The sequence below is a fragment of the Serinus canaria genome, chromosome Z (genome assembly GCF_022539315.1).
Source record: "Serinus canaria isolate serCan28SL12 chromosome Z, serCan2020, whole genome shotgun sequence".
NCBI lineage: Eukaryota > Metazoa > Chordata > Aves > Passeriformes > Fringillidae > Serinus > Serinus canaria.
The window spans coordinates 161,462-185,074 of record NC_066343.1 but is presented as its reverse complement, the minus strand read 5'-3'; the positions used below and the strand labels follow the sequence as shown (position 1 = coordinate 185,074).

The 23,613-nt window shown below is 36.8% G+C and overlaps 1 long non-coding RNA gene across 6 annotated transcripts; it reads left to right on the top strand.

Moving 5' to 3' along the window:
* Positions 1-10: 10 nt before the first annotated feature.
* Positions 11-23,016, top strand: LOC108962869 (uncharacterized). Of its 6 annotated transcripts, none has more exons than XR_001991588.3 (4): positions 11-159; positions 11,631-11,769; positions 15,968-16,001; positions 22,132-23,016. It is a non-coding gene; the product is annotated as an uncharacterized LOC108962869 (long non-coding RNA). The 6 variants fall into 6 exon arrangements; XR_001991589.3 differs by having other exon boundaries at positions 22,129-23,016; XR_001991587.3 differs by having other exon boundaries at positions 22,058-23,016.
* Positions 23,017-23,613: the final 597 nt, after the last annotated feature.

Sequence of the window (23,613 nt, the reverse complement as noted above, 5' to 3'; positions counted from 1 at the left end):
CCGGGGAGCTCCGCGCTTGCGCGGCACCTCTGCGCCTGCGCGAGCTGCACGGCGCCGGCTGGGTTGTACGGGACGGCGGCCGCGGAGGGAGCCGGCTGTGCGGGCCAGGGAGACAGGGTTCGTTCCACGGCTGAGGGGCTGCGAACGTGCGGGAGTAGGGTAAGATTCACTAGTTCAACCCAAGATGAGCACCGTAATTCTGAATCCGTATGATCCAGCCGCCAGATCTAGATGCCTTTTGAACACCTCCACGGACAATGACTTCATTATCTCCCTAGTCTCCACCTCACTACGCCCTCCCTTCAAGTATTGATAGAACAAGCGGAAACGTTTTTGTCAAGGGAGCATTAGACTGGAAACTAGGAAAAAAATTAACTGAAACGGTGGTCAAGCACTGGAACAGGGTCACGGGGCAACAGTGGACTTGCCATCTTTGAAAGCATTCAAAAACCATGTGGATATGGTGCATGAGGACATGATTTCATGGTGGACCTGTCGGTGTTAGGTTAATGGTTAGACTCGATGATCTTGGTGGTATTTTCCAACCTTAATGATTCTGATTCAATTCTAACAATAAGTTTTAAAAATACATCCTGGTGGTACTGTTTACCTTGTAAGAACTGAGACTCCATGTCTACTTTACTCTGTACTTCCCTGAAACTCTATTTCTTGTCATGTTACTCAAGCTTGCAAGCTCTAAATCCCACCTTATGCAAACCTGTACCTACCTTCACCATCAACCATTTTTCTCTCATAAGTGGGTTTATTTGGTACATCAGCTTCAATTCACACCTAAATACCTCTGGGATCAAGAAGACATCATGTGATTGCAATTAGCAGGCAGTACAGTATGTGGATATCTTTAGATTTTATTTTTTCCTCCCCGTGTTAAAAGAGTTTACAAATAGCAGCACGTTTGCACTTGCATGTTTCTCTACAGTTCTCAAAAAGCATCTAAACATTCAGGTTTTCAAAGCTTTGCATTACCCAAAAGTATAAAGTGAATTTTTCCTGAGGCAACTAAAACAAACTACTGCTCCCACTTTCACAGCTCTCAAGCTCTTTTTATCTGCTGAAATTGTTTCGTATCTTTCCTTCTGAGGGCAAACTCTGCTTCCAGCTTACACTGCTAAGACATGTGGAATTATGCTGGTTTTGTGCCCAGGGTCCCAGTGAAAGAAGAAGCTGGCTCTAGCCCTCAGTCTATACCATTGCAATATACCCATTTACTACTGTTTTTCTGCTTTAAGAAATTGTAGTTTCAAGGAATATTGTAGGTTGCTCTCTCTGTGGCTTTCCCTTTACTGCTTCTTGCTTTCCTCACAGATTTCTGAACAAAATAATTTTAACCTTATCACTGTAGCAGTAGCAATAAGCCTAAATATAGAAATGCAGTGTAAATATTTTAAAGATTCCCTTTATGAGGCAAGCTTTTCTAAGTGCCTTCCAGTGCAGCAGCATGTGTGTGGGGGCATGGGGATTGGACGGACAGCTTTGCTAATAATTTCACTCGGGAGGGGGTAATGTGTCTACAGCACTCTTTCAGGAGGTTTATTTTGGTGAGAACAGTTTTAAATTTGAAAAGGATTCTGCAGAGAAAGAGCTCCTAGTAATATCAGCTGATCTGTTACCTCTGTGTGCACCCAACACACCTTTTCTTTTCGCTTGGTAAGCAAAGTTGCCATCCTGAGTTACTTGGTGCTGGAGGTTCTACACATCAACTTGTGTCATTTTTTTAAGCCTTGGAAGTTGTCTGCCTCTTTAAAATAATGAAATATCTCGGATTGGAAGTTTTCTGTAAGGATCATTGAGTGCAGGTCCTTGCTCCCTTCAGGACTACTCAAAACTACAGCCACAAGCCTCCGTGGAACTTTTTTATAAATGGATGTTTTTGGATGAAGGGGCAAGTGTGATAATATTTTTTTTTATACTTCTTAAGCTTCTGCAAATATTTCTATTCTGAAATCCCTGGTATAATTTACATTAGGATAGTCAGTCCTTCATCCCTGCTGTGTCAGAATGGTGTCAGGCTAGATTCCCTGAAAACATTTGCATGTTCCCTAGTTTGAGCTAATATAATAGTACATATTGTGAGAACAGTGGCAAGGGGGAAGGTGTTCCAGGCAGATGTTCCAGGCCTGATTAGGAGCTCAGGTATTCAGGCTGGGTTTGTCACTGATTTTTATGGCATTGGGCAAGTAATTTGAGCAAGGTTATTCTTTCTCCATCAGTAAAGTAAGAAGCTATTTCACAGATATGTCAGAGAATCAATTAGGGTTTTTTACAGAATTTGAAAGCTGGTAAACACCCTAATTATTTGGGTGAAAAGCCACATAAAGTGGCTTTCAGTTATTAAAAGTGAAGGTGTTATTTTTGTAATAGATACAAATACCACAAAACATTCCCTTTCACTCCTTATTTCCTGCCTCTCTCTTTTGCCTGAGCACAGTTTCTGCCTTTCTAAAGTTTTGCCCCATTTCAGAAATTAATAGCAGCAGAGGAATTTTCAGTCTTTTTGTCATAGGAGGGAGTGATAAGAAAGCAGCTTTCCTGTAGTGAAGAACCTGGAATGCTCCACCTATTCCAGTTCTTCCCCTTGTACTCCCACAGGTATAAAATAAACAGTTACAGAGGGTAACTTCTCCCTACCTGCAAAGCTGTCATGCTTTTCCGCTTTTCATACACTTCCCATGCCAGCAAGGAAGTTGTGGGTGCATGTGGGCTGGGAGGAGACACAACCAGGACAGGTGACCCCAGCTGTCTAGGAAGGGTATTTCAGACCATGTGGCATCATGCTCAATATATAAAGTAGAGGTAAGAAAGAGGAGGAGTGAGAACATTCGGAGTGATGACATTTTTTTTCCCAAGTCACCATTACATGTGATGGGGCCCTCTCTCCTGGAGATGGCAGAACAACTGCAGTCCCTTGGAAATAGGGGATTGATTCCTTGTTTTGCCTGTGGGCATGGGTTTTGCTTTCTCTCTTAAACTGTCTGTATCTCAGCCCATGAGTTTTCTGACCTTTACCATTTCAATCCCCTCCCCAGTCCTACTGGTGGGGTAGTAAGGAAGCAGCTACCCAAGGCTTAGCTTCTGGCTGGGCTTTTAAACCATGACACCTCTTTAACTGTAATAGCATACAAAAAAGTGCTACATGATTGCTCTATCAGTCTTTCTTAGTGGCTGTGATCCTTTTATTAAAATTCCATATTATTGTCTGTATTCAAATGCCAGCGAAACCTTACTATTTATACTTACCTGTATTTATAATTTATGCCTTCATAAAAAGTATGCTTGCATTCTCCCATGAGCCTGTATATACTGACTCCAAATATAGATACACTTAACAATTATGTTATGTTTTAAGAAACACTAAAAATTATTCTCAAACCTTTGGAAGCTGATTTGTTAGTTATTGAGTTTTTTTTCGTAAGAAGAAATGAAAAACTGAGTTCTTTTTCAATTTTAAACAATATTATGTAAGTTACCAGGAAAGAAAAATATTTTTGACCTACATTTTAAATTATTGTTTCCATGAATTGTGTCATTGAAAACTGAAAAGTAAGGAGAGAAAATGCTGATTCATACAACAGATGTTTCTTTATCTAAGATGTAGCCAGATCTAATTTCCTGGACATCAGATCTATATGAAACCAATTAAGTTTTAAAATGTCTGCTCATGTGGTGCCATCAAATCTTCTGTGTGCACTTTGTGCACTTACAGACTGTACAGAAACTAGTATTTGCATGTGAGACTTATAAAAGTATTTGCAAAATTAGTAACTTTCTAAGGTCATATTTACACATCTAAACTCTCCATTCTGTATATGAAGATTCCTATTTCCTTATGTCTGTACTCACTTGGAACAAGTTCCCTCATATGTTACACTGGGATAGTTTAGGTGTCCTATTGTTCTACTTACAGTTGAATTTCTATATGTCTTCCATCATGGGGTGAGTTTTCCATTAAGATATGTTTAGAAGAAACTGATTATTAAAATCCAATATGGTAACTCCAATTCTTAGCTATTTTTGTTTTAGGATTCTATGACTTAAGACACTAAATTAATCTAGCTGCAAGATTTAATAGGTAAAATGCTGTGATTTGTATTATGTAACTGCCCAGACACCTTAACTTCTTGACCTTATAATATGTTAATCTAAACATTTACTTCTCACATAGTCTATGTGTCACTTTTTCCACTACTGTTGTGTTTACTGCTTGTGATAGAACTTACTTGTATGAAACAATTTGTTTAAGCTAGTTGTATTTCTGTTGACTTTGAAATCAGTTCCGGAGCATGAAACTACTTGGAGTAGGAACATACGTAGTCTATAGTTCTAAGGAGTGCTGTAACTCATTCTAGAATAACCTAAACATACTTACACAGTCTTTATGCAATTTTAACTTACTGTGGATTGAATTCTAAAAGGTATTGAACAATTAAACTAGCTGTCATTTCACTGTTCTATTTAAATCAGAGCTACCTAAAGATACAATGGTGATAATACTTTGAAAAGTATTGAAAGGTATAGAGGTCTTATATATATGCTTCAATATGATATTTGTGATGATTAGGAAAAAGGGGAAGTTCATACATTGCATCTGATGTATGGCACCTGCTGTATGGGGGCAATTATTGTAGCAGCAGTTAGCTACAAATAATACTAGTTCCATTTGGCATTTAAAACTGTGAAAGAGGACCTGTTTGGAGAAGTATATCAATCACAGAGTATATAATATGAATACACAAGGCTTTGGCTGTATTTTGGAAATTGTACTGTGTAAACAGCAGTCTCTGTGCTTACAACAGTAGCAGTGAATAGAAAATTAGGAACTGCTAAATACTAGTATCCTTCTAACTAATGAGAAATTGCAGTGTACATGGTAGAAGGGAAAAAAGGAGCTGCCTTGGCATACACAAGGAATAGGCACATCTAGTTCCTGCAGGAGGTGGGCATAGGGGCACTGTGATGGGAATAAAGGGTTCTGGCTTCTGCTTAAATTCATGCCAGATGGTGGTCAGCAATTCCCAGAGGAACAAAATCAGGCTGGCAGATTTCAGACAAGGTTACAGTCCCTTTCTAATGGATTTAGAGCTGGCAGTGGTCTTCACTGGTCTTCACTAAGTAGGTATTTGAGCCTACTGCTCCATCTTTTAAATCTGGTTTTCACTCTAGGGAGAGATCTCTCTGTAGGAGAAGATTAGCTCATGTTACATCTGCGCAAGAGAAGACAGTGTCCCTTCTCACTCAGAATGGATGCTTCTTAGTATTGGTGCTTCTGAGATTTTGTGTATTAGCAGGGGAGTGGAGGACTGACAGATCACCTCCTATGGTACTACTCTTAATTTGGCTTGCCTCTGAAAGCCTAGCTATTCCATGCCTCAGTTAAAGCAGATAATAATTGAAAAAGTTATGAGCCTGTGTATGTGATTTACAGCAGTGTACATGATACTGTTCCAGTCTACAACTGAACTCACATACCTGTAACTCAGATTTCCTCTGGATAATGTATTCTTGTGGGAATGAAAATTTGCATCGACATAAATCTGTTTAGTTACATCTGTACCAAACTATCTAGTAATTCTGCACTTGCCTTCTTCCTTTGCTTTCTCACCCTTGCACTCTACTGTCCCAACCAGCCAATCCACGTATTGGCATCACCTCTCTTTCCCAGGGAATAGAGTACCTGGACAACAGGAATGCCTGACATTACCTCCTTGTGTGAATACCAGTGTTTGGTCATATTCTGCCTTTTTCTATCCCTTAGTTTGGATGCCAGCATAGCAAGAATGTGCACTGTTTTTGTTAGAGCTTTACCGTGCCTCATCACCTAACTTAAGATCATAGATACCAGACGGTAAGAAGAAATTAAAGTCAATCCTACCTGTCAGGTACAGAAAATACGGCAGTTTGAGAGTAGTACCATGTCAGTGGAGAAGCAAGTTCTCAGCTTAATTGCTCTGCAGTGCTACAGTGAGAGTACCGTACCAACAATTCCATGAGCAGCAATATGAAAACTTTATTATCAGTGTCACATCAAGAATTTTACACATTGCCAGCTGCTTAAGGTCTTAAATTGCTGAGACTCATTGAAAAACACAGACTTTAATCCAGCCACAGAGTACAAAATACCATGTTTCAGATGTAAAAACTGCTATAATAAAGCAGTAGGAACTGCCTATCTTCATCTTGCTTTCTCAAATACCTTCCAAGGTCATAGCAATTCATATGAAGGGCCAAGACACGCCCACACCTGGAAGGAGGGTTGCTCAGATGTGTCATGAAACCCATTATCACACTTTCTTCCAATGGAAGGGGAAGAAGGGAGATGAGAAACATTGTTCTCTAGTTTTTTGTACCTTTGCTTGTATATTTTGTACCTTTAGTTGTATTTTTTGTCATGTCTTCCTCTGCCTTCATAAAGTTATATTTTCCTTTGCTGTTTTGTTGCACAAATTAGCAAAATATCTTTTGAAATTAAGAATCATGTATAATGATGAATTAAACAAGTCTCAAAAGGAAAACTTTCTTAATACCATGCTGTGATTATTTTTTAATTGAAAGATAGCACTAAGAGACCTATGTTATCTTTCTGTATCCTTATTTTAAATGAAGAACAGCTAATCTATAATCAAGTATATCCAATAGGTTGTACTCTGCCAATGGAGGTATTTCTGAGATAGATGGTTCCACAGCATGTTTTAAAGTAGAGGTGGAAAGGGATATACCTCAAATATTTAAAAACAAACCAAAGAACTGAACAACACAAATGGGCTTCTGGGAAGATAGAAGTTGTACTAACATTCTCCAGAGTCTTTAGTGTTATGGAAATTTAATATTGCAGACTGTTCTCCAAATCCAGAAAGTCGCTGATGTTAACTGCAGTTGACTGCTTAATTTTGTTTTAAAGAAGCCACAGCATGAAAGAAAAGGCTAACAGAAATTCTGAAAATTGATAAGAAGATGGAAAATTACCTCAGCAGTTCATGTAATCATACAACCACAAAACGGTTTGGGTTAAAAGGGAACTCAAAGATCATCTAATTCCACCCCTCTGCCATGGGCAAGGACATTTTCCACTATCCCAGGCTGCTCCAAGGCCTGTTCAACCTGGCCTTGAACATTGCCAGGGATGGGGCAACCACAGCTTCCCTAGGCAAGCTGTGCCAGGGCCTCACCATCCTTGCACTGAAGAATATTTTCTTAGTATTTAATCTAACTCTGCCTTCTGGCAATTGAAAGCCATTCCCCTTTTTCCTGTCGCTCCATGCCCCTGCCAGCAGTTCTTCTTGAGCTCTTGGGAGCCCCTTTAGGTGCTGTAAGGGGCTCTAAGGTTTCCCCAGAGCCTCCTCTTTTCCAGGCTGAACATCCTCAGCTCTCTCAGCCCATTTCCATAGCAGAGGTTCTCTAGCTCTCTGACCCTCTTTGTGCCTCCTCTGGACTTGCTCCAACAGATCCACATCCTTTTTATAATAAGGACCCTAGAGCTGAACACAGCACTACAGGCAGGGTCTCACCAGAGCAGAGCAGAGGGGGAAATAAATTTTTTTACCTATTCTAAATAATCTCATTTTTCAAGAACTGATTCCCTCTGCTCATAAAAATGGAGGATGAAAGATGAAAGAAACCTAAGAAATCCAGATGGAATATGCCATTCCTTAAAACCTATTTTGGTAAGATAAGGAACAAAGCCTCTAACAGTGTTCCTGTCTAGACCTGCTCAGTTTAGAAGAGTCATTTCACTGGAACATCAGAGTAATGCAAAAAAGTCAATACTGAACTATTTTAAAAGCTTGTGGGAACATTACATTTTCAAGATCAGGAACGATGGAGGAATATCAACTCACCCTTGTTTTGATTGCTTAAGATTCTCTTGCTTTGGGAAAGAACTGTTTGTTTTAATTTGAAATAGTTTAGTTCTGTTCTGATTTTCGTGTTGTATAGTAAGTACAATATGTTGTCATAATTAAAAAGGTTAATTCAGTCCCTTGAATTTTCTTTTCAGATATTTTGAGAAGGTAACACAGAGCAAAGCCAAATGCCAAAGCCTCTATGTATTTTAAGAAACATTTCAACCTTTTCAGATTTCCACTCAATATATGTATAAATGGCATTATAGTCTCACCCTGATATAAGCTGCTTTCACAACTTTGTTTTCAAATAGGATCTGATTTACTGCAGGCTCTCTGTAGTGAAAACCACATGAAATTTGACTCAACAGAGAGGATGTGTTGCACAATTGCTAATGCCCCCTGAATGTATAATTATGCTTTTTGGTTTTGGTTGCTTTTTTTTTTTTCAATGAAGATCAGTGTGTCTCTTATTCAGAGTATGCAAACTGCTTAGTAGTGTGCCATGAACATGTCTCCCCACATGTCATATCAACTGGCATTTACTTAGAAACAAAGGAAGAGATAGTTGTAAAAGCAGAGATTGAAATAATCCTAAATACTGCCTGGAAGAAAAAATTTACAAATGCTCCATCTGAACTACCATATTGCAGTCTTTCCTTTAAAAAACTGAATTATTTAAGTGCAAGTACTTTTTTAAAAAAACAAACAAAAACTCCAGCTAATTTATGTGAAAAAATTCAAATCCTGTGCAGTGAAACATGGCAGTAGAGTCTATTGAAATGTTCCTATAAGAGCAGGCTAGATTCTCTAAAACCAGTATGTAAAACAATGGTTATTTGAATAGCTGTGAGATGAACATAAAAAAGAGGTAACTGAGGAGGACAAAGAAGAGAATGGATAAAGTGGTTTAAATATATGTCCTCCTATTAGAAGAAGAACAACAGCAAAATTATATATCTTGAATGACTATCAAGTTAATTTTCTGATGTTGGCAGTTTAATACTTAATTCGCATTGCATAAAAGGAGCAATACTTCATGTTTAATCATTGAAAGGTGGGAATAATTTTTTAAATTAAAAAGTGTAATTGCAATTACTTAATATAGATGATAACAGATACATAGAATTGGGTTTTAAGCATTCTCACTCAGAAAAAATTACATTACACCAAGGAAAGATTGTATCTGTTCTCTTTAGCTCTTGGCTATTCATACTTCATGTTTGTATGTCTATACATATATACACACTTCATATATCTACTTATACTTGGCTATACTTCAATATAACTACTCCATTGAAGTTAAAATGGGGAGGCATATGAAGTTTTCTTATGTAGAAAGTGAGTGGACTGAAAAATAGACTGATAAAAAAGTGTTTAAGACTTTCTTCTGCTGCCCCTCCAGCATTTGTCTGACAGAACCATATCCCACACTGTCTATCAGTAGAGGAAACCATCACTAAAGTTAATGTATGAGCTCATTCCCTTATTTGGGAGTACTCTTAAATCAGCTTTGTAATTCTCAGTAAAAATACAAAGTAGTCTTGATGTTCTACAAAACTGTCATTTATCAGCTATTATGCCATTGAACAAAGGCATTATGTTTCACTGAAAACTTCAGTAACTTTTTTTTTTTGTTATGCTTATCTTCCAGAAAATGCCACTGTGTCTTACTGATGAGAGAATTAGTGGGTTTTGTATTCAAAGTTCTCTCCCATGTAGTTCTAAAAACAACTGTAAAGGTTTAACATTTTCCTATGAAAGACCACAGCTTTTATATGTGTCTACTTTTTACATTTACTATAGTACTGGGTCGTTACTTAAGCATTTTTTTTTGTTCAATAAAATCTAGTACTATAGAAAAGGGAGAGATGTGTTCAGGAATAAACCTCTGAATATAACTGATTGCTAATCTAACAATATAGGGATTTTTCTTTCAATTTTTTGTGTTTCATGGGTTTGGTTTGATCTATAGCATTACATTTTAAAGGAAAAGCAAAAAAGCAGAAATGGAGGTCCTCTCTCCCCTCTTGAAATTATTATGTGGATAACATTTACTTTCCTAAGTACATGTTTCAATATCAGTTCCTACAAATAGCAAATCTATTCATTCTGAGTGAAATATATCCAGCTTTTAACAAATGCAAGGGAAAACCTAATGCTTCTAGTGAAATACAGAGAGAACCCAGTTGTCTGACTGGTTTGGGATTACCATGAAAAGAAAAGAGCTGTCAAGAGAATTAAAAATGCACATGTACTGTAGCATTAAAGGAGGTTATATTTATTCTGTTTGTAAGACCAATCCAACAATTTCTTGTATTTAGAGCTGTGTATTTATAAGTAATCATTAAAGCTTTTCTTTATTTCAAATGTTAGCAGCAGATTTTACAAATCTGAGCAAAATGCCACAATGTAGTTTTCACGTTGTAGTATATAGTAGAGATAATTCATGCTCTATATGTATATAAAATACTGTGAGATCCAACTTATGTCCTTGACCACCCTGTCTGGGAGCAGAGTCTTATTTCTATTCAGTTAGTTCCCGGACATCATTAAGATAATATTAAGTCCGTTAACGTAAGAATGAAACCTTCCCCGGCCATGAGTGCCAATTTCCCAGGAATGTCTGAGCCATTCACAAGAACTTGCACCTGGGGAGATTGCATCTACCAACTCAAGCACGGGCACCACTCTGTTACATGTGAAAGAAGGCTATTCTGAAGAAGTCCAGACAGCCATCTGGACTGGCTTTTGTACACTTCTGCATCTGTATGGTCCCAGTTAAACACGCGAAGGGACACAAAAGAACTTTCTGTCATTTCTGCCTCAGGCAGAATAAACAGGATATAAGCTAAGGCATGAAGCAGTCAGGGTGAACCACTGAGGAGACGCTGACACTCTGTCAGTAGGATCCAGGTTCACCCAGCGCCGACACCCGGGGTTGACGCTGCCTTGGCTGTGGTGGTTTTTTTTTTTAATTCTGTTTTTGTTGTTGATCTAATAAATCTTTGTTAAATTTTTTGTTATAAATTTGGCTGCTGATTTGATAATTTATAACAACATATAAAATGCCAGAATGGGTAGGGAAGAAACTCTGTAATGTATTTAATAATACCAACCTCATACCGCATACACACCCTCTGCCCCAGGAAAATTTAAAACTTTGGACCATTACTCCAAATTCTGCCATCTAATCATTTTATTACTCTTGGGTACTTACTTTAGCAACCTCACTGACAGTTACCTTCTAGTCCAATGGGATTTCTAGCAGAGCTGCTTTCCAGCTGGATGGTCCCAGTATACATATATACTGATGCCTGGGCTTGTTGTTCCCAGCTTCAGGAGTTTGCATTTCTTGAACTACACAATCTATGTCAACCCATGTCTCCATTCCTTTGGATGACAGCACAACCCTCTGGCAAATCACCCACTCCTCCTATTTATCTGCCTGTCCTCACATTGCCATATCAGCAGCAAATTGAGGGTGCACTTTTCCACCACAAACCAGTTTGCAAATATTTTAACTCATGTCATGTGATTTGAGGGTAAGAAAGCACTGAATACATGAGTTGCTACCTGTTTTTATGAGAGGTCAGGCATAAAAATACAGTAATATAATAATAATAACAACAAATGGCTGGTTTGACAAGGTGTTTGTGTATAAAATTGTTGATGTACAAATTTTACAAGTTTTACGAATAGTAAAATATTTTACAAATGTCTGATGTACAAAATTGTATAATAATGTCACCTTTCTATGGTCTTCCTTCACAGTCCAATGATAGAGAGTGAAAGCCTGACTTTTCTTCTCCAAGTCTAAATGCAAAAGACAACTCAGCAAGTCCCGCATATAATTCGAAACTGTAAGCTTAAACATTTGAAACGCACCAGGCTGGAGATTCAACTGGACAAGGTAAACTCTGTTCCATTGCTGTATCCATTGCTCCTGGTTTTCCCTAAGCAAGTGGTTAGGGGGAAGAATTATCTCTCATTAGAAGTTTGGCACTTCTTTTTTAAAGCTAGACCTTTCTGACTTTGAGGGCCAGTGCCAAACAATGGAAGATATAATGTCTTTGTTACAGGAGAACTAATTTAAAGGGTTTTTCTCCCATTCCTGTAATGGCAATATTGAGAAGTGTGTTAAGTACTTTGTGCTTATATTTAGGCAACCATAGGTGATTTCATTAGAGCCCTGAGTACAAGTATGGTGAAGTGTCATGCAACAGTTGATATCTTTTCCCCCAATACAAAAATAACCACTTCCTTTTTAAAAGTAATTCAGAATATCTGAGTCATTAAGGGTCTGTCTCAGAGTGCTATTTCCACCATGTTTTTGGTGGTTTGCCTAACATGTGAATTATCTACACCAGCTTTTCTTCAGTTTTATAGTCATGCCCTTATCATCTCTAGAGGAAAAAAGTAGATAATACTTTGAAACAAAATACTGTAAAATCACAGAATACTTAGGGTTGGAAGTGATCTCTGCAGATCCAACCCCTTTGCCAAGGCGAGGCAGTGGTGGGTTTTTAGTATCTTCAGAGAGTCTACATCTTTATCGGACAGCGTGTCCTGGTGGTCTGCCGCCCGCATTGTAAAGAAGTTCTTCCTTGTGTTGAGATGAGCCTTCTTGTGTTTTATTTTATGGCCATTATTCCTCATCCCATCACTGGGCACCGCTGAAAAGACTCTGGAACTTTCCTCTTGGCACCTGACTTCAGGATATTTATGTCTTGCATTAACAAGATTGCCTCTCAGTATTCTCTTCTTTAGACTAAATAGGCTCAGGTGCTACAGTCTCTCCCCATGAGACATACTCCAGACCCCTCATCATCTTTTGTGGTGGCCTATCTGGACCCTCTCCAGTAATTCTTTGTCTTTCTTGTACTCTGGAGATCAGAAGTGAACATAATATTCAGGACGTGACCAAATTCAATATAACATATTATGAATTATTGTAGATATTTGTTCTCTTCTCCTCCACCTCCACCCCCCCAGTATTATTATCTGGCTTTCTCACCAATGATTTGTAAGGAGGAGGCTGTTCTCTACAACAAGAGTAAAGGTCATCTTAAATAATCCAAGAAACCTACTGAGCAAATCAACTATCATAATTTAATTTTAAATAGATTTAATTAGCACTACTAGTTAAACTTCTTTACTACTGGCAACATAATCATCATCACTATCAGCAGCATCATCTCATCATCATTATTATTAACTATATAATAATCAATAATAATAATAACAATAACATTAATAATAATAATAGAAACAAGAAATTACATGTGACTTAGTAGTACTAAACTGCTTTTAATTTCCTCCAGTAACCATTCTCTTCCTTCTCCTATCATGTGTTCAGTGTCTTTGCTGTCTTTTTTATATCAAAGGCCCAAAACAATTAAACAAACAAGTAGTGCAGCCTTTGAATTCTCTCTCTATATTACTTCCTGCCCTACCTTCCATTTATGCATGTAACTTCTTCTTCAGCACTTTCTTACCTAACACAGCTGCTTAAGATCTGATCCTTATCTCATGTTTTACTTAAACATTTACTCATCTACCAGTCAACAGGTGTTAAAGTTGTTTCCTTTCTGTTATTTCACTTTGTTTAATTATAATTATATTGCCATATTTTCTGTGCAAGATAACATTGCAAGAGAATATTTTTGAAGGCATAGCTCCCCAATAGTTACACTATTACCTTAAATTTTTTAGCCTTAAGTTATAAGACGTATAAGTATAGACTCTCTGCCTCTCTGCCATATCCTGTGACCATGCACTCATTTTAAGACCGATTCAGGACAGGTAAACTGTAGCTGAACCTAGAAAATTGAGTCAAGATCTGGAAATGTAATAGACTTCTGAAGCCAGCAGAAGGTGGTGCAGTGTATCAAAGAATGAAAGGGTAATTCCACTGTGAAACAAACATGTTAGATCTCTGTAAGTAAATGATTCTCCACAGACAGTACTTTATGCTTAACACAAGCAACTAAACTTAGACATAGTACCTCTGCTGAAAATCTGTGGAAGCAATTTCCAGAGGTCTATGTTCCTCAAAACAAATTCCAGGAACAATCCCAAAGAGTTAAATACAGCTGTTCATTTCTTGTGAAGCATAATGGGACACATTGCACTCTGTTTACTTCATTTGTGCTTTTATTCGCAATCCTCAAATGTAGCAACAGTACACCAAAAGAAAAAGCACAAAGATCTGATACAGCTGCTGTACAATGAAAACATATTTCAAACTCTTATTAACGGCATTCAGAGAGAAGAAAAAACCCAACTTACATAGAATTTGACTGTATTGAGTAAAAATAATCTTAGTAATAACTTCCTGAAATTATTAGAATGCTTTTCTTTTTTCTTCTTTTTTCTATTTTTTTCCTTTTTTTCCTTTTCTTTTTTCTTTTTTTCCCGTTTTTCTTTTTTTTTTTTTTTGAGCTGAAGGAATATTAGTTTCATATTTTACTAAATACCAAATCTCTGTGTGTGGTACACTGAGAAGTCTGGGATTTTTTTATAAATGAAAATATGACACTCATATTTAGGCTTTCCTATGAATCTGCTTTAATAATGGGACCAAATATAAAACACAAACTAAAAAATTATTTCTAACTGTTCTCCTTACTGCCACTGTCAGGTCAAGATCTCTAAGACTATCGTGCACCTGGTCCTATTTATACATCTATTTTTAATTATCTTTTTTAGATTTTTTTTGTTACAGTTAATGAATTAGAGCTTAAAGCCTGAATAATTTGTTCTCAGTTTATTTAGGGTTTACTGAAACAGAAAAGAGATGACAGAACAAAGAAATAATTTCTTCTTGCCACTTGTGCTGAAATGAAGACCCTTTCTCTTTGTATGAAATGTTCTTGAAGTACTGCTTTTTTTTTTTGTATTTTGTTATTCCAGGGCTGTGTGTGGCACCCCTCCCCACTTTTTCTCTCATATACTTCAGTGACGGTATTTTTTTCCTTTGTTCCAGATGAAAGAAAGTTTAGCTGCTTTTATTTAAATCCTAGTGACCTGGACAGCTGCCAGTTTCCATCAGATAGCTTAAGCTCTAACTACTCTCAGCTCATATGGAGTTTCACTTCACCTATGTCATAGGAAACAAAAATATTTTACTAACAAGCCTTTAAGCTTTTATAAATACATGACAGCAGTAATCATTAGCATGTCCTGGGCTACTGTTTGTGTGTATTGAGTGCATAGTTAAAAAACATTAAAGCCCTTAGATATATCCAGAGATTGTGTGAAAAAAGAACAATAACTGGTGTTTTGACTTTTCCCATTTTACAGACATAGTATTTTGCATCAGTGGTACATTGAGTTATTCTGGACATGTTCAAGACCATTTGGATGAGGTTTGGAGCAACCAGGTCTACTGGAAGATGTCCATGCCCTGTCATAAATAGCTACAACTAAATAAAATTAGTCCCCCTTCGTGTGTGTGTGTGTGTGTGTGTGTGCATGCATAGAAGTATATGTACATCTATTATGATATATCTTTGAGCACAACCATATCTAACAGACCTCAAAGGGAAGTCCTTTTGTTTGAATCTTGCAATCTCTGTTAACATCTTTCAGTAGTGCAGTTCTTTATCTGACTCATGTCAGAGCTCCTATTTCAGTGTTTTGTATACACAAAATCATGGACTGATTTGGGTTGGAAGGGTCCTTACAGATCATCCAATTCACCCACCTGCCACAGGACACCTTCCACTAGACCATGTTGCTCTAAGCCCTGTCCAACCTGGTCTTCAACCCTTCAAAGGATGGGAAACACACAGCTTTTCTTGGCAACCTGTGCCAGGGCCTTACCACCCTCACAGGGAAGAACTTTTTCCTAATATTTAATGTAAACCTACCCCCTGTCAGTTTAATGCAGACTTCAAGCTGGCATCCCGTTCAGCTTCTGATTTCCCATACCACAGCCATTTCAGACTGTAGTAACTGAAGGATGATCTCTGTCCTCACCTGCCTTCCAAGGCATTTCTGGGAGACCACATATGCTGGCAGTCTCCTTTTATTTATGCCTTTTTGGGTTTTGCAAAATGATGCACTAATTTCTTTTTTTTGCTTTTTCCTATTCATAACGGCATTAGCGCTCAGAGAGATTGTCTGTGAACAGCAGCAGTTGTAAGTATGAGCTTGTTGTGATCCACACATCTATCACTTATGAATTAAAAAGAAAAAATTATAAGTAAATCAGGAGATACTGGAGCAATGCAATAATATATTATTAGATTCTTTTGGTAAAAAAATATCTGAAGATAACTATCTGCTAGTCCTGTAGACCTTGTGTTATTTTTTTTTTCTGTAGAAGAACCAATAATATTTTTAGACTAGCTCTAATAGAACACAGTTAAAAAAACCCTGAACCAATAACCAAAAGACTTCTTTCTTCTCTGTGATGCTATTCTTATTGTAAATTTGGTTTATCGATACTTTACCACTTGTCAACCAAACTCTGAGTTACATAAGAGATTTATTTGGATAAGGACTGTGGGATAGTTGTTGGTTTGGGTTTGTTTTGTTTCGGTTTTTTTTTTAGTATGGCAAGTAAACCCTGTTGGGCTTACTATAGCAGTGCTTCTGGGACTGGCTGCAAGATGTTTCAGCTGTCATTGCTCCTTACAATTCTGGTTTTTGGGTTCTGCTTTCAAAACAAGATATCAAGCCTTAAGTTGGAATGTAGCAGACATTCATGTGACTGTATGTTCACACTGATATTGATTTACAATACTGGTTTTTTACAAGACTGGCAGGAAGCAACACCTTGGCATTCAAATACCCTGTCTGCATGCAACTCTGACAAAACAAGTTAGAGATTCATTGGACCTCTCCCCCCCTTCAAATGAGTTTCTCTGGAACCATTTTCTGTAATCAAGTAGGAAAAAAAATCCACAAGTTTATCAGATGGTGCTTGACCTTTTGGGCATTTTCTTCACTCTGAGGTGTTATTTAGCAGTTATTGAGATTAAGTTGACTTTCTTTAGGCATCCCTTGCTTTCCTGATATTTCAGTAATCATTTCTTCTCAGGCTTTGGCTTCCACTATTTATTTATTAACCTCAAAAAAATATCTGCCTCTTGTAGTGATTTTGCTGATGCAACATTTGTCCTCTACAGATGCCTCTGAAAGTATTCCTGAAGCTATCAAAGTCACCACCTAAAATTCTGAATTCTTGTGATTAACATGATCTTATTCTTCTAAAGGGCATTACTTTCCACATCTTAACATTTTTTAGTGTAAGAGCTCTGCCTGTCTTTATCTTCCTACCTTTATATTCATTTATTTAGTATAGTCATGGTAATATTTGGCAAAACAAATCAGTGCAGTAATTAATTGGTAGACTCAAGTGTCTACCCTCCACTTTTCTACAAAGTGTTTGGTTGAAGGGGATCAGTAGGACTAACTCATCATTGGGATCAGTCATGTTTTCAGACATGCAGTCATCTCAGAAAGCATTCTCTCTTGCCTGAGCTAAAGCATTTTTAATGCTGTTATGATGTCATATGGTGGGGAGGTATCACTTTGGTCACATTGGGTCAGCTGTGCTGGCTGTGTCCCATCCCAGCTTGCTTGCTGTGGGGCAGAGGACTAAACAGAGAAAACATGAGTGCACTGTGAGCACTGTTGACACTGATCTGTTATCAAAGCTCCTTTAGCCTGAAATCCAAAGCACGACTTTATGGGTTGCTGTGAAGATAATGATCTCCCTCCTAGCCAGTCCAATCAGTAATAATGAAAAATCACTTACTATAGGAGAGAAGAGGAAACTATGTAGAACCCTACAATTTCTTTTTTAGTGATGTGCCATTTAATTTTTCTTAAATAATGAAAAAATATTCCATCCACATTGTGTGGGGCAACTGCAAATAATATCTTTTTGTGCAAGATTTCAGCAAATCTTTATTTCTTCTGAAACAAAGTAATTTTCTTAATAGTGAGGAGGGATAAATTGCAAAGCAAGTTCATTACTTGTGCAAGATGATGCTTGTAAAATTAGTTTTCTTACTCAAAGGTGAGCTAGAAGCAATGTATTATTTTAAAGAAAAAACACACACAAAATCCCTCAAAACTAAACAAAAATACATCCCAAGAACTATATGAAACAGCACAGAGGGAAAATGTTTGGGATAAGATGTAACTTATTCAGTGTAAAGTTAAATCATAGCTTTATATTGTAATCCAATTTAAATTTTATGCAAGATCCACAAGTGCTGATGTCAGAGTTGAGGGATATTACAAAAACATCCTGATTGCTAACCTAAGGACAATTCATAACTTAAAACTTTAAACTTTCATGAAAATTCATCTGATTTTCTGAAAGTCTGATGCAGCTTTATCAGACTTTATACATACTTAAGTTTTTTTCATACTTTAAGTTTTTCCATCTAGCAGTATTATGGCTTCTCAATGAAAGATGTCTTTCAGTGCTGAATGTCAGAAATTTGAAGAACAGAGTTGAAGGCAGTGGAAAATTAGAAAAAATCTAATTCTAAGACCTGAAAGCCACTTCAAACCCCCAATGTACAAGTGTACATTTTATAAACTAGCACTGTCATAAAAAAATACAAAATTATCTGTTGTCTAAAGTGGGAAAAATCCATGTGAATACAAATGCTGAATTTATTTTCAAGTCAGGAAAAGGAAATAATGTGGAAATAAGCTGAACAAATTATCACAGAATATTTCTATTCAAACAGCAGATACTTTTAATTACTATTCATTCAACTGATAAATCTGAAATGCCCAACCTATAGTTTTCCTTGCTTGAAGGACCTGGATATTTTAAATTTGTAGTATTTTTCATCCTTTTTTAATTTTATCTGGAACCCAGTCAAAACCTCAGGAAAAAAAAAATAAAGATTTTTCTTTTTTTATTGTTCTATTCATTACTGACCCTGAGAAGGAATCAATGTGGCCTTAAAGTGAACAAAAGTTATAACTGCTTTTTATTTACCTGAGAACTGACAAATCTATCATCTATGAAAGATTATTACAACATTTTATATGCATGCTTGTTATCCCAGTACAGCTGGTTGCTGTACACTGCAGTTTGCTTTATTAGTAAACTGCAAATGAAGTGGAATTTTCAAGTTAGATACATTCATATGTACATGTATATAATCACAACCTCAGTTCCTGATGCTACAAGTTGCAATAATTGAGACATATTTTTTGGTTTATTGTGTTTCATATGTGGTGAGAAAGATCTCATTTTTTCCAATTTACAAAGCTGCTTTTAAGAGGGAGGAAGAATTAAAGTCTGAATTCAGTATAGACAACTCTTGAGTTCTTTTGGAAACATTTGAATTCCCTCACAAGACATAAAAAAAGTTTAAAAAAAATAAAAGGAGTTCTTTCTGTTTAGGTATTTATGTAAGAAGAGGAAATAATGTGGTTTCTGATGCTATATTGAATATTACAGTTGAACTGTGCAGTAGGACTTGCTTTCAGAACGTAGCAATTATATGAATATAGCAATGCTAGTGTAAGTATTGAATGCACCCACATGATAAGAGCTGAGTTACCAAAGTAATCTGCAAAGAATACATAAATATCTGCTTCATTCTGTGGGAAATTGATTTATGGAGAATTTTTAAAGTTTGATAGAAGGCTTATAAAGTATGTATTTGTATATAAACTTTGGGATAAGAAATGTTAATTTAGAAATGTTATGGAATAAGATAGATATTATTGCAAGAGAAACGGAACTAGAAACAAGTTTTAAAGGATGGTTTTATAAGTAAGACCAAATACTTTAGAAAAGTAAAACTATGAAAGATACATTGTAGTAAGGCTTATGAGGGATAATTTTAGATTACTAGCTTTAAGACATTTACAGTGTAGTGTAATAAAAGCTGATAAGAAATGCTTATAATGTGTTGTAATAAGAAAATAGCTTCTAATTCTAATAGTGTAAATTATAACACTTGTATTGTCTCACTCTTCATAGGAGACTGAAAATATAGGTGTTTTTTTAAAACACCTCTCAGTTACCCCCTCTTTAAGTCAATAAAGGGCATAATCCAACAAATTTCATAAAAATCAGGATGTGAATATTTTATCTTCTGCACATAGCTCTGAAATGTATTCCTGTGTTTTCCCTTGTCCTGTTCTGAAGCCTCAACCAGGTGATAGGTAGGACATGCTTTCACTTACAAAAGTTACTGCTCAAAAAATTTGTGCTGAGTGTTTGCAACCTGTGGACATCCATACACGGAACAGAATACCTAGAGCCATGGGGTAACAACTCTAGAGCCATAAAAGGTAGCAGTTTACTTATATTTAATTTTCAAATATATGAATCTCAGTTGATAGTACATCTGTGATGTTCTATCAACCACCTAAATGCCCAGGCTTGCAATCAAAGGATGACATCTGTGTCACTAACAGGACTGTCTTGCCTTCAGCCACCATGGTGACATACACTAAGCTTGCCTTTGCTGTGCTGCTTGGTCCATATGAGCTAAGCCATGATGTGTCAAAGGGTTGGAGAAGGAGATAAGACTAAAGAGTCTCCATCACAAGAGGTGTTCCAGATGTAGAAAGGGTGCTAGACAATCTCATCCTTTTCCATGAAAGGTTAGACCAGGTGGTCTCTTGAGGTCCCCTCCAAATGGAGCTGTTCTGTTATCCTCATTAACATTCTGAGTGGAGCAGTGTTAAAGCCAGCCTACAGCCATCTTCTTCGTTCCCAGTGACATTCCTTATTATCTGTGACCTTATTAAAAGTGGAAATAATTACAGAGAAGCATCTTGTATATCCTTGGTAGAAAAAGTCAGTGTTGTACTCTGTTTAATTCTTTTAAATAATGCATAATCTCTTGTGTGGTTATGCAATATTTTTGGCTCAGTTAGTTTTGTCTCAGAACATATTGTTGGAGGTTGCTTTGGGAATTTATCTATTCACAGTGGTCATATCTAGAAGAATACAAACCTGATATGCCTGGCTTGGTGCATTCTATCACTAACTGTAATCCACGTGCTGCACACATGTTATTCAATGAGAAGGACAGCAGGTGCAATTACAATTTGCAGTCTTCTATTTGAGAAGGCAGGTGGTCTAGGACTTATATAACGAGTTGGCACAACTGCCCTGGTATTAAGGTTCAAAAATTATTGCAGTTAGTGTGTTTTAGTTCCCAGCTAGCCATTTTATAAAAAGGATTTAATTTGTTAGGATGCTTGTGGTGGAACCTTGATACACCTTTAATTGTTTATTTATAGGCTGTGGTTGTTGGAAATGTGCCTGGAATAACAATTTCTTTATTTTTTTCTCCCTAAAGAATTTCTTTATTTTTTCTCCCTATTTAAATGTTCAAATGAGCATCCATGAAGGGAATAGAATGTCACAGAATGATGAATTATACAATTTAAATTAGAAATAGCTCGTAAGTTTGAATGGACAGCAATTTTATGTCATTGCTCTATTAACTTGAAGGGTTACACACATTACCAATCAAAATTTTATATCCCTCCTTCAAATAATATACTTATTTCAGAAAAAAAGGTCTGATAATTACACTGACTAATGATCTCACTTAGGCTCTATCTAAACCACCCAGAAGCAAAAGCTCTCTGTTTCAATATACTGATATTTGAACTCCCTTTCCTTTAAATATTCTCTATAGAAATAATGGTAGCAGACTGCCCTTTCTTTACTGGGATTTAACTCCCTGTTTGGGTTTTGATTTGTCATTTCACGGGTATTCAGACTTTACATTAGCACACAGATTTCTGCAGCTCTCAAAGGCCAGATTTTAGTTCCCCAAGGAGTGTTTATTCTACTTATTTTTTAATGGTCCTTTCATAGGACTTGAATGTATCCTTTTTAGGATAACCAATTTTCATTTTGTTTGTGTGGGGGGGAAAAATTGCGGGATGCAGAGGTTCAGGGACATCACACCACAGCCAATATGATCCAGTGAAGCCAAATTTATTATCCCTAAAAAGACTGTATTTATAATAATTCTCTACTGTCCAAGCGTCTCTAGCTAGTCCATGATTGGTTAGGCCTAGCTGTTCACGCGTCTAAGATAGGATGCTGATTGGATCATCTGATTTTTCACGCCTCTGGCTGTAATTTTCTGTCCCACCCATGAACTGTCTTTTTCCTTACTTTCTCAAGCTCACTGACAAACTTGCTGAGTCCAGTTGACTCTTCTTCTTGTATCTTTTTCAAGGATATACCGACCCCATTTTCTGATTATGTCCGTTATTGTTTGTGAACGTGTCCATTATCCATTATCCCAAGCAGGCTGGATTGTGCATCAGCTGAATATGGCCATTGTCCTGCAAAAACTCCTCTGCAAAAGATCCTCAACTTGTTTGTGTGTCTGGACTGAAAACTCTACAACCATCATTGGCTGTCTTCAAAATAAACATGATCTATCGTTTTTGTCTGAAAAGGAATGCCATTTGTGGTCCTCAATTATGTTTCTCGCATGAAGAGGAAATTCATTGATATGAAAGGAACAATAAAGATACTGAAGACATTTATGCCCAGTATTTTAAGTTCTGGTGTTTTGTTTGGATGTGATGAAAATACAAAGGGCTTTTTGGAGAAGTAATGATGGGAACAATGTCTCTGGCAAATAACACAAAGATTTATGGATTTTATTTCTATGTTGGTGATCTATTTAAATACTACCTTTATGCTGAAATTTGTACAAGTCCTAAGTGGACATAATAAATCAATCAAAATTATACTGCAGAAAAATAAACAACCCACAATTATATCAAATGAAGGGTATTTTATATGTACATAACAAATATCTGAATGTCATTCTCCAGTACACAGTCAATAAAACTCCAGCAAGAGTCATCTCTAGATGCATGCAGCTCTTGTTTTTATCTTCTCTGCTTAAATGGGTTCCTGCATGACAGCCAAAGCAACTGGTTAACCACACCCATGGAAGACTTTCTATTTGCGTTTAAGAATGCTTTTATACGAGCTTGTTGTGTTTGCTTCAATAGATGCTGTTAATATTTTGCTCTGCTAATACTTTACCTTCTTTTCAACTGGAAAAAAGTCTTTAGTGACAACAGTTAGCAGTCTAAAAAGAATCAAAAATTATGCATTAGGTTTGATAGAATTTTCATTCAACAGACAGTAATAAAGGTAATTATTTGATTTCTTCAAGCTACTGGTGTGATATTGCTACCCAAAATGCAGTAAAAGTCCTCTGTGTTTCCTGTTGAAGTTTATTTCTAGGGGAAAGATTCTGTATTTCTGCACTGTGGAAGTGTGCATTGTATTGTGTCATGACCTTTCCTAGTGTATAGTCTCCAAAGGCTTTCACTACTGAATTTTTTTATTTAATTTGACAAAAGTAACCTACTGTCAGACTGTGGCTGCTGTCAGCCTAATAAATTGGAAAAATTATACTGCCGTGTACCAGCAAGGTATACTTACTTGTCTTTTTAGTTCAGAAGAGCTGTGGCTTGACAAAAAAGCTGTATTTTTTTTTCCACTACTGGTCTTTCAATGCTCTGTACAGTTTGTTGGTTCAGGCTGATGGAAAATACTGACATATTTGGATCAAAATTACAGAACATCTTTAGTCACAGTGCGCACTTCTATTGTTCAAAATTTCTCCAAACCTCAGGCCACAGAAAGATTCAATGCTAGTCATAAGATGAATGAGCAGTTCTGAGACTGAAGGACCGAGATCAATGGGTCTCACTCAAATAGTTGAGAAATGCCATCTGTATAATGAGATGAAACTTTTGTTGAAGC